The sequence below is a fragment of the Gossypium raimondii genome, chromosome 13 (assembly GCF_025698545.1).
Source record: "Gossypium raimondii isolate GPD5lz chromosome 13, ASM2569854v1, whole genome shotgun sequence".
Taxonomy (NCBI): Eukaryota; Viridiplantae; Streptophyta; class Magnoliopsida; order Malvales; family Malvaceae; genus Gossypium; species Gossypium raimondii.
The window spans coordinates 17,298,040-17,305,963 of NC_068577.1; the positions used below are offsets into that span (position 1 = coordinate 17,298,040).

Here is a 7,924-nt window from a genome sequence, read left to right on the forward strand (position 1 = left end):
GTCAACCTCGCCCATCACAGGCTTCACTTAGGGGCACACTCATAGACTTACATACTTACTCACAATTAATACCTTACCCACTCAGAACTTGCTCTAAACACCATATTTCGATAAACAATTTTTGAAAACTAGGAATACATTGAGTGGGATGCTACAGGACAAGCCACCAGTAATTACAATCAAGCTATCAGAAATATATGTGGACAAGCCACCAATTATCTAGATATACTGCAAGAAATATGTGGACAAGCCACTAGTAATTGAAATCAAGCTGCTAAAAATATGTGGACAAGCCACTAGTAATTGCATTTATACTGCCAGATCTTCCTCCTTTCATAAACGTTCCAAACCTAATGCAATGCAGTATTACATAAAATGAAAATAACAAAATTAGTACAGTAGGCATGATTTTAATATGCGATAAGATTTACTAGAAACAGTAAGCATGCTTTAAACATGCATTCAATATGTACAATAACAATCAGTGGTATGCGTACATGCAATCACTTTAAGTTTGAATTAATGTCATGTACATGAAATCAATATAGGATATAGTCAGTGGCATACTATTTAATATGAAACATGTAATGTCATACATTCAATCAATCGATAATGATAACACTTACACATCCAGTTACTTCATTTTAGGGTTATATATCATTCAACCACCATGACTTACCATAAACCAAGTTAACATATTAACATACTTTCAATTATTCATCAACTTAAGTTAGGACCTACACCTAATTTACACAAATCCAAAGCACTATCGCAAATCCACAACTCTTAAGACCCAGATATGATTAGATCTATATCAAAGTTGTACATAAGATGAACATTATACAATTAGAATTCAACCTCTAAGGCTATATAGGGTTTGACCAAAATAAAAATTGATTAGACTTTTCAAATGAAGATTCAAGGATTGCAACTCACACTTCCACTCCTTCAAAATAAATATCCAACAATATTTTGGCACTAATGAAGATCCGAGCAAACCGAATTGAAACCTTCAAAAAAATAATGTACATAAGATTAACAAAAGAAAGAAACAATATTAGGTTAGGCTAATCACCACTTACGCTTCACCAGAATAGATCAGAATGTTATGGGATCAACGAAAAATCTTGAGTAAGTAGAGAGATTCCACTAAGGAAAAAATGATAGAGAAATAAGATAAATATCCGGTCACACAAAGACAAAATGAAGAAGGAGAAAAATAAAATAAAAAGAAAAGAAAAGTATTTACGGTGACGGTTCGATGGCGTCATGGCAACAATGGGTGGTGTGAGAAGGGATGGTAATGGAACAAAAAAATGATTAAAATAAAGGGAAACAATGGTGAAGTGAAAAAGAAAATAAGAAGAGAACAAAATAAAGGAGGAGAAGAAAAAAAAGGCAGCGGTGGCTCGATGGTGATGTGGATGAGGTACGGGGATGAGAAAGTGGAGCAAGGTGGAAGGTGTGGTGGTGTGACAATGGTGCAAATGACAATAAGAGGGGAGATGTAGAGGAAAAGTGAAGAGAGGGAGAGATAGGAGGAGCTAGGGAATGAGGCAGCACAAAGTGGTGGTTTCTGGAGAGAAAATATGAAAAAAGAAACAAAAGTTGAGTGGTTTCTTTGGTGATAGGGGAGATACAAGCTAGTCAAAAGGGAAAGAAAGGTAAGTGAGGGAAAAAATGAGAAGAAAGGGGAGGAAAGGAGGGAGAGGAAGAAGGAGAAAAATTAGGAGGAGATTAAGCGATGGGCAGCTCACTTTGGGCGGCAATGGGAGGGTTGACCAAGGGTGAGCAAAAATTTAACAAAAAAGCTAGAGAGGGGACTCGAACTCAGATATTAAGTGTAGTTACACTAGTTATTAACCACTAGTCTAGAACCCATTCTTGTTTAAACTCTTAGAATAATAAATTATAAAACGGGGTGTGATAATTTTGGTCATGCTATTTGATCTGTCGTAATTCAGTGTAGCAGATTAAACTAGTTTTCACATTTATGGGATTTTAATACAAGTATTGTTGTTTTGTTTTAATTCAATTTCTTTAGTTTTGTTTACATTCAATAAAATGTGCACATCGAGTCTTTTATTAACCGTAATGGCCGAATGAAGCCTAAGGGAGAGATAACATACTTTGTGAGTGTGTAGGAGACCATTAATAGGCATTTGGGGGCAATACTGGATGCTATGTCACAACATAGAAAGCAAAATAGAGAAAGTGAGAAACTGTCTTCAATGTCGAGACACATGCTGAGAGTGGTGCAACATACCCCTGAACATGGCTAGAGAGGGACATGCTGGTTGCTACATAGCGACACAGGTCCTGGTGTGTCGCGACATCGACTCTATGAAGATAATAAAACACGAAGCACGAGCGTTTTGGTCTGCACAATCAAACTTAAAAGCTTGAGAACATCAACTATCCTAGGGCTAAGGACGATGACTACCTAAAGGCTATAAATAAACCTCTTTGGCACACATTGGAGGCATCATTCCATTAGCTTAGACTTTCTCTTAAGGTTTAATTTTATTTTCTTCGATTTATAGAGTTTCATTTCCTTTTGTTCTTTATTTTCTTTCAAGAGATCTGAGTTGTAAAGGAGATCGACTTTGGTGGATTCACCTTCATTATCAATATTAATCAGACCTTTCTTAAATTCTCTACTATTAAGTCATTATGATTAATTGCTATACCTACTACTTGTTGTTTATGAAAGTCATGAGGAACAAATTCTTCCGGAAGCATGATCTTTTAACTATTTTGTAGGGTAATTCAATGGATCAACTATTTGGGACAGGGAGAACGTGAAACAAACCTTAGGCCTGACAACCCCGGGAAGTCATGAAGGTGAGAATTAAGCCAAAATTAGTATTGCCCATTCGTGAACACCTTGACCCCAAACCAGTCTAGGCCATGAGGTCGAAAGATAGGTAGTTCTTGCTAACTCATTATGTTAGTGGAATATCAAAAGATCCTTCAAGGGTAGCGACTAGTTGATTGACGAAGAACTCAAGACGATAGTTGATTGAGATTATTGAAGTGAGCTAATCACCAATCCTCAGATTTGATTCACTATATCTATCTTTATCTCTCGTAATTTTAATTCTTTTTTTATTTCATTTTATTATTTTACAAATTTTAAACATATTTCTTTTTTTACTTTCGTACTATAACTGACTTCAAGTATTAAGTAGATCTTTAATTATTTCGGTTAAGATTGATTTAGTACTTGCCTCCCTTGGGTACAATCCTTGGAGTACTCACCTACTTCGTTTTAAAATCTATATTACAACTCGACCCATATACTTGCAGATACTGCGTCATAACTCTTTATTTTATTGTAGTATTCACACTTTGGAGGCGGTCAAGTTGTTGGCGCTATTGTCGGGGAGGCAACGTCACTACATTGATTTTAATTTTAACTCTTGAAAGAATAATTAGGAATTTTCTTTGTTATAGATACGATTTATTTTATTTTAGTATTACTAAAATTTTCTTTCTGGGTTTGATGTATGACTCGTAATAAAGGCACACCTATTGTAGTAGCCACAGATTCAGAAAGAATAATCCGAAGAAATCACCGATAGTAGTAGTAGTAAATGCGAGATCCACCAAGACCAGTTATAGTTAACGTACCATGTGACAATCCATTGTTTCGCAATGCCGACGATAAAAATTTAGGAGACCCATTAGCACCATAGTTACCCGCAAATGTGTAGATGGCTTGAAGTGAGAGGACTCTACGGGACTATGCCTTACCAAGCCTAGACTTGGATTAGGAAAGTATAACAAGGCCATCGATTACAACTAATAGTTTCAAAATCAAACTGGTGATGATACAAATGATCTAAAATATTATGCAGTGTAGGGGCACTATGACAGAGGACCATAAATAGCATTTGAAACGTTTTCTCCAACTCTTTGATACTTTTAAGTATAACGGGGTCATTGACGATGCCATTCGTTTTTGATTGTTCCCCTTTTCTTTTATTGATAATGCTTTTTCTTGGTTAGATTCGTAGGCACCAGGATCTATTACGACATGGGAGGAACTTGTTGGAAAGTTCTTACAAAAGTTCTTCCCGATTAGCAAAACAGTTCAACTAAGGCGAGAGATTGCTGTCTTTAGAAATATTGAGGGAGAAAGGTTCTATGAGGCATGGGAACGCTTCAAAATGTTGATTCAAAAATGTCCGCACCACGAATTTCCTGAGTGGATGCTACGGTAGGTATTTTATAATGGGTTAGATGCAAACACACGATCTTAACTAGACGGAGCAGGAGGAGGAGCCCTTATGAATAGGACATATGAGGATGCGTACAAAATTATTAAAAATATGGCATTAAACTCCTGCCAGTGGCCAACTGAACGTTTCACATATGGCCAGAGAACTGCTACGGTCAAAGCTATTCAAGAGGATGATAAGTATCGATAAATAATGGATAGATTAAACCATATTGAATATGCTTCTACATTGTTTATGTATGGAGGAGACAAGCCACTCTTCCATTATATCAATAATCCTGCCGAGGATGTGAACTACATTGGGAATAGGGGTGGAAGCCTTTATTCGAATACATATAATCCCGGCTAGAGGGATCACCTAAACTTGAGATAGGGAGGAAACCAAGGAGGAGGTAACAATTCAAATCAAGTTAAAAATACTAATTACCAACCTCCTTATTTGTAGAAACCCCAGGACAAAACCAACCCAAGTGACCAAACTGTATGTGGTCAACGTTTGGATAGAATTGAGGAAGAGAAGCAGTCTGTGAGAACAGATGTCAAACAGGTGCAGTCTGAGTGCACCAATTCAACAAGAACATTCACAAGACTTCCTGACTAAAGGAAGACTATTTGTTAGAAAGACTACGCCAGAGTGTTGTTGCTATTGTGAGTTGTCTGATTTGTTTTGTATCATGCATAACTGTTGGAGGTGGCGTATAAATGTATTTTAGAAGTAATCTGTATAAAGAACTACTATTTTGACAAGACTTTTTTTTAAGAGCTTTCTATTAAAATATCAATGCTTAAATTTGAATCACTATATTCTATTCAATGAAATAAATTTAATAAAAACTTAATCGCCAAACGGTTTTGAACGTTATTTTGATCTGCCTAAAATGTACATTGAAATCTTCATAAAGTAAAAGCTCGGCACATGTTTTATTCTCTTAAATTTGTAAAATTTTGCAATATTTCAATTTCATTTAATGATTTGTATAAGAATTAGTCTGAATTTATGTTCTCACACATCATACTCAGATCCAATTATCGAGTCGGGTATGGCGTGTTACAAACACTTTTTACCTTATTTATTTTAACATATGCTTAATATTTTATTAAACATTACTTAACATATTCTCAATTAATTAATGTCCCTATTATCCACTACCTTTAACAATTTTTCATTTTCAAATTAAACCCTTAAACCATTAACAAATACGCATTTTAGCTAGTAAAAATCAATAGCGATTAACTTTTATAGTTTTTACAATTTAGTCCTTGTACCCTAATTAATCACTAATTCAGTAAAATTTCCTATCAAAAATTCAATTCATCCATATAACCACTCGATAAAAAATAATAAAAACATTTACGAGTTTGATTTATGGAAACAAGGTCCCGATACCTCATTTTCCCACACCACTAACTATAAGGTTAATACACTTGTACCTTAAATAGTTGTTCACTTAACAATTCATCAGGCCAAACTCCAATATAATTGATCGCCTTTGGATGTACGTAGAAATCCTGCACAAAATATGTGAAAAATGGTATCCGTAAGTATACGGGTTAGTTTGTAATAGAGTTATAACCGAGTAGGTAAGTACTCCGAGGATTGTACCCAAGGAAGGCAAACACTAAATTAATTCTAGTCTAATCATATATAGATCTAATTAGTACGTTTAATTGGATTATAGTATGAAGCATCAAAAGAAAGGTTTTTGATAAACTAAAAAATAATAAGAAAGGAAATAAAAGAAAAGTAAATAAATGAGAAACAAGAAATCAAATAATCAAATATATATCAAATCTGGGCATGGGTGATTAACTTGTTATGGTAGTCATAATCAACTGTCGTCTCAGGCTTTCTCGTTCAATCAACTAGTTAATACCCTAGAAGGATCTTTCGATTCATCCACTCAAATGCCGAGTCAGTAAGAACTACTTATCTTCTGACCTCACAAAGTATATTAGCTCACCCTTAGGCCTCATTCGGCCCCCAAGGTCAATAAAAGACTCAAATTATACATTTTATTAAACTTAACTAAACTTATGAAAATGTAATTAAAATAACTAAAATGCTTCTGTTCAAGCTCCTAAAGTGCGAAAACTAGTTTAATCTACTACATCGAATTACAACAAATCAAACTCCCCCACACTTAAGTCATTGCATGTCCTCAAGCAACACAAACAAAAACAATAAATGAAAAGACGACCCTTGAAAAAAGTATGGTACAAGTGCTAGGTTTGGAGCACATGAATAAGCATTTTATATTCATACATAATCTTGGCAAGCGATATAACTTAGTTACCTCTTTTGGTATCAAACACCTAAGTTTAGTATATTAGAAAGAATTCAAGCATTAAGGGTCTCAAATGTAAGAATCCATCAATAAGTTATACAAATAATTTGATTATCCTGGTAGAATACAACCAATCATAAATGCAATTATTAGTATGATTTTGAATCGTGAATAAGTTTACCTAGATCACATAGGGCTTTTTGGCTTGTAACATTATGAGGCTTAAGACAGGTACGAATTTCAAGAATAGTAAGCATCAAATAGTTTTAAGCATGAAAATGGTTTGACACATCATATTGTCCCTTATTCTCCCCCTTAGTAACACTTTCCGGCTCACTGCCTTATTTCACCTTCTCTCACCTTCCTTATTTCTCCATATAGGAAATCACTGCATAATATAATAATCAGAGTTAGCTCACGATTTTTTATGCACTAATGAACCAGCTTTTCTTCTTTTGTGACTTTGTCACATTTATTTTTTCAATACATCTCCCTCACAAATGCTTTTACTTCTCAAGTATTTTTTCTATTCGTTTTGATTTTCTTTTTGAATTTTTTTTGTTGCGCATATTGGCTAACCTATAATCAATAAATCAAATTGATCCTTCCTATTTCACTATTTTTACAAAATCCACCATAATGTTCTACTTAACCCTCAATATGTATGGTCAGACGTCTATAATCGTGCATTTCATGACCAAAGAAAAAAAAGGCAAGTACAAATTGTTATTTTGGCTCGGGTTTTATATGAAGGTATATCAAGAAGTATTTTATGGCTCAAAAATAGGTGCTAAAGATAAACAATAGGGTTACCTTTTTGGCTCTGGGTGTATACCAAACAATGCCTTAGGTCATCCCTAGGCATTTTAATATTCACAGCTTTAGTCAACCAAACAATCACAAAGTCAACAATTTATCATTCATACCAGCATGCTCGTTTCCTTGTATTCTCTATATCATTTGGTAAATTCGACTGCTTGATACCCATTTACAATGTAATATATAGAACTTTATAGTCTAATAATAAAAATTTTAAAATAACCTATCCTCATGCTAAATTTACCATGAATACACTCAACTTATGTACATACTCTTAACCAATCATTTGTATTTCTACAAGCTCAAACACACAATTGACAATAAAATAAATTTAAAACAAATTTTCTATGTTACCCCCGATAACACATTGTCCTCAATGTGTAGCCTCGTAAAAGATAAGGAAAGAAGTTACCTCATTGATTGTGATGGATTCGTGAGATGTTGGTGGGTGCTACCTTCTTTGATCATTGATAACTCAAATTTGTTGTGCATTTACTTTGCAAGGTATTTTATAAATAATTTAAATCCATTAATTATAACGAATTACAATACCCTAAATTAATAAAAACAAATATAT

The 7,924-nt window shown here is 34.2% G+C and overlaps 1 non-coding gene across 1 annotated transcript; it reads right to left on the reverse strand.

Annotated features, from left to right (window-relative positions):
- Positions 1-4,098: 4,098 nt before the first annotated feature.
- Positions 4,099-4,204, reverse strand: LOC128036349 (small nucleolar RNA R71). The gene has a single exon (XR_008193147.1). It is a non-coding gene; the product is annotated as a small nucleolar RNA R71 (small nucleolar RNA).
- Positions 4,205-7,924: the final 3,720 nt, after the last annotated feature.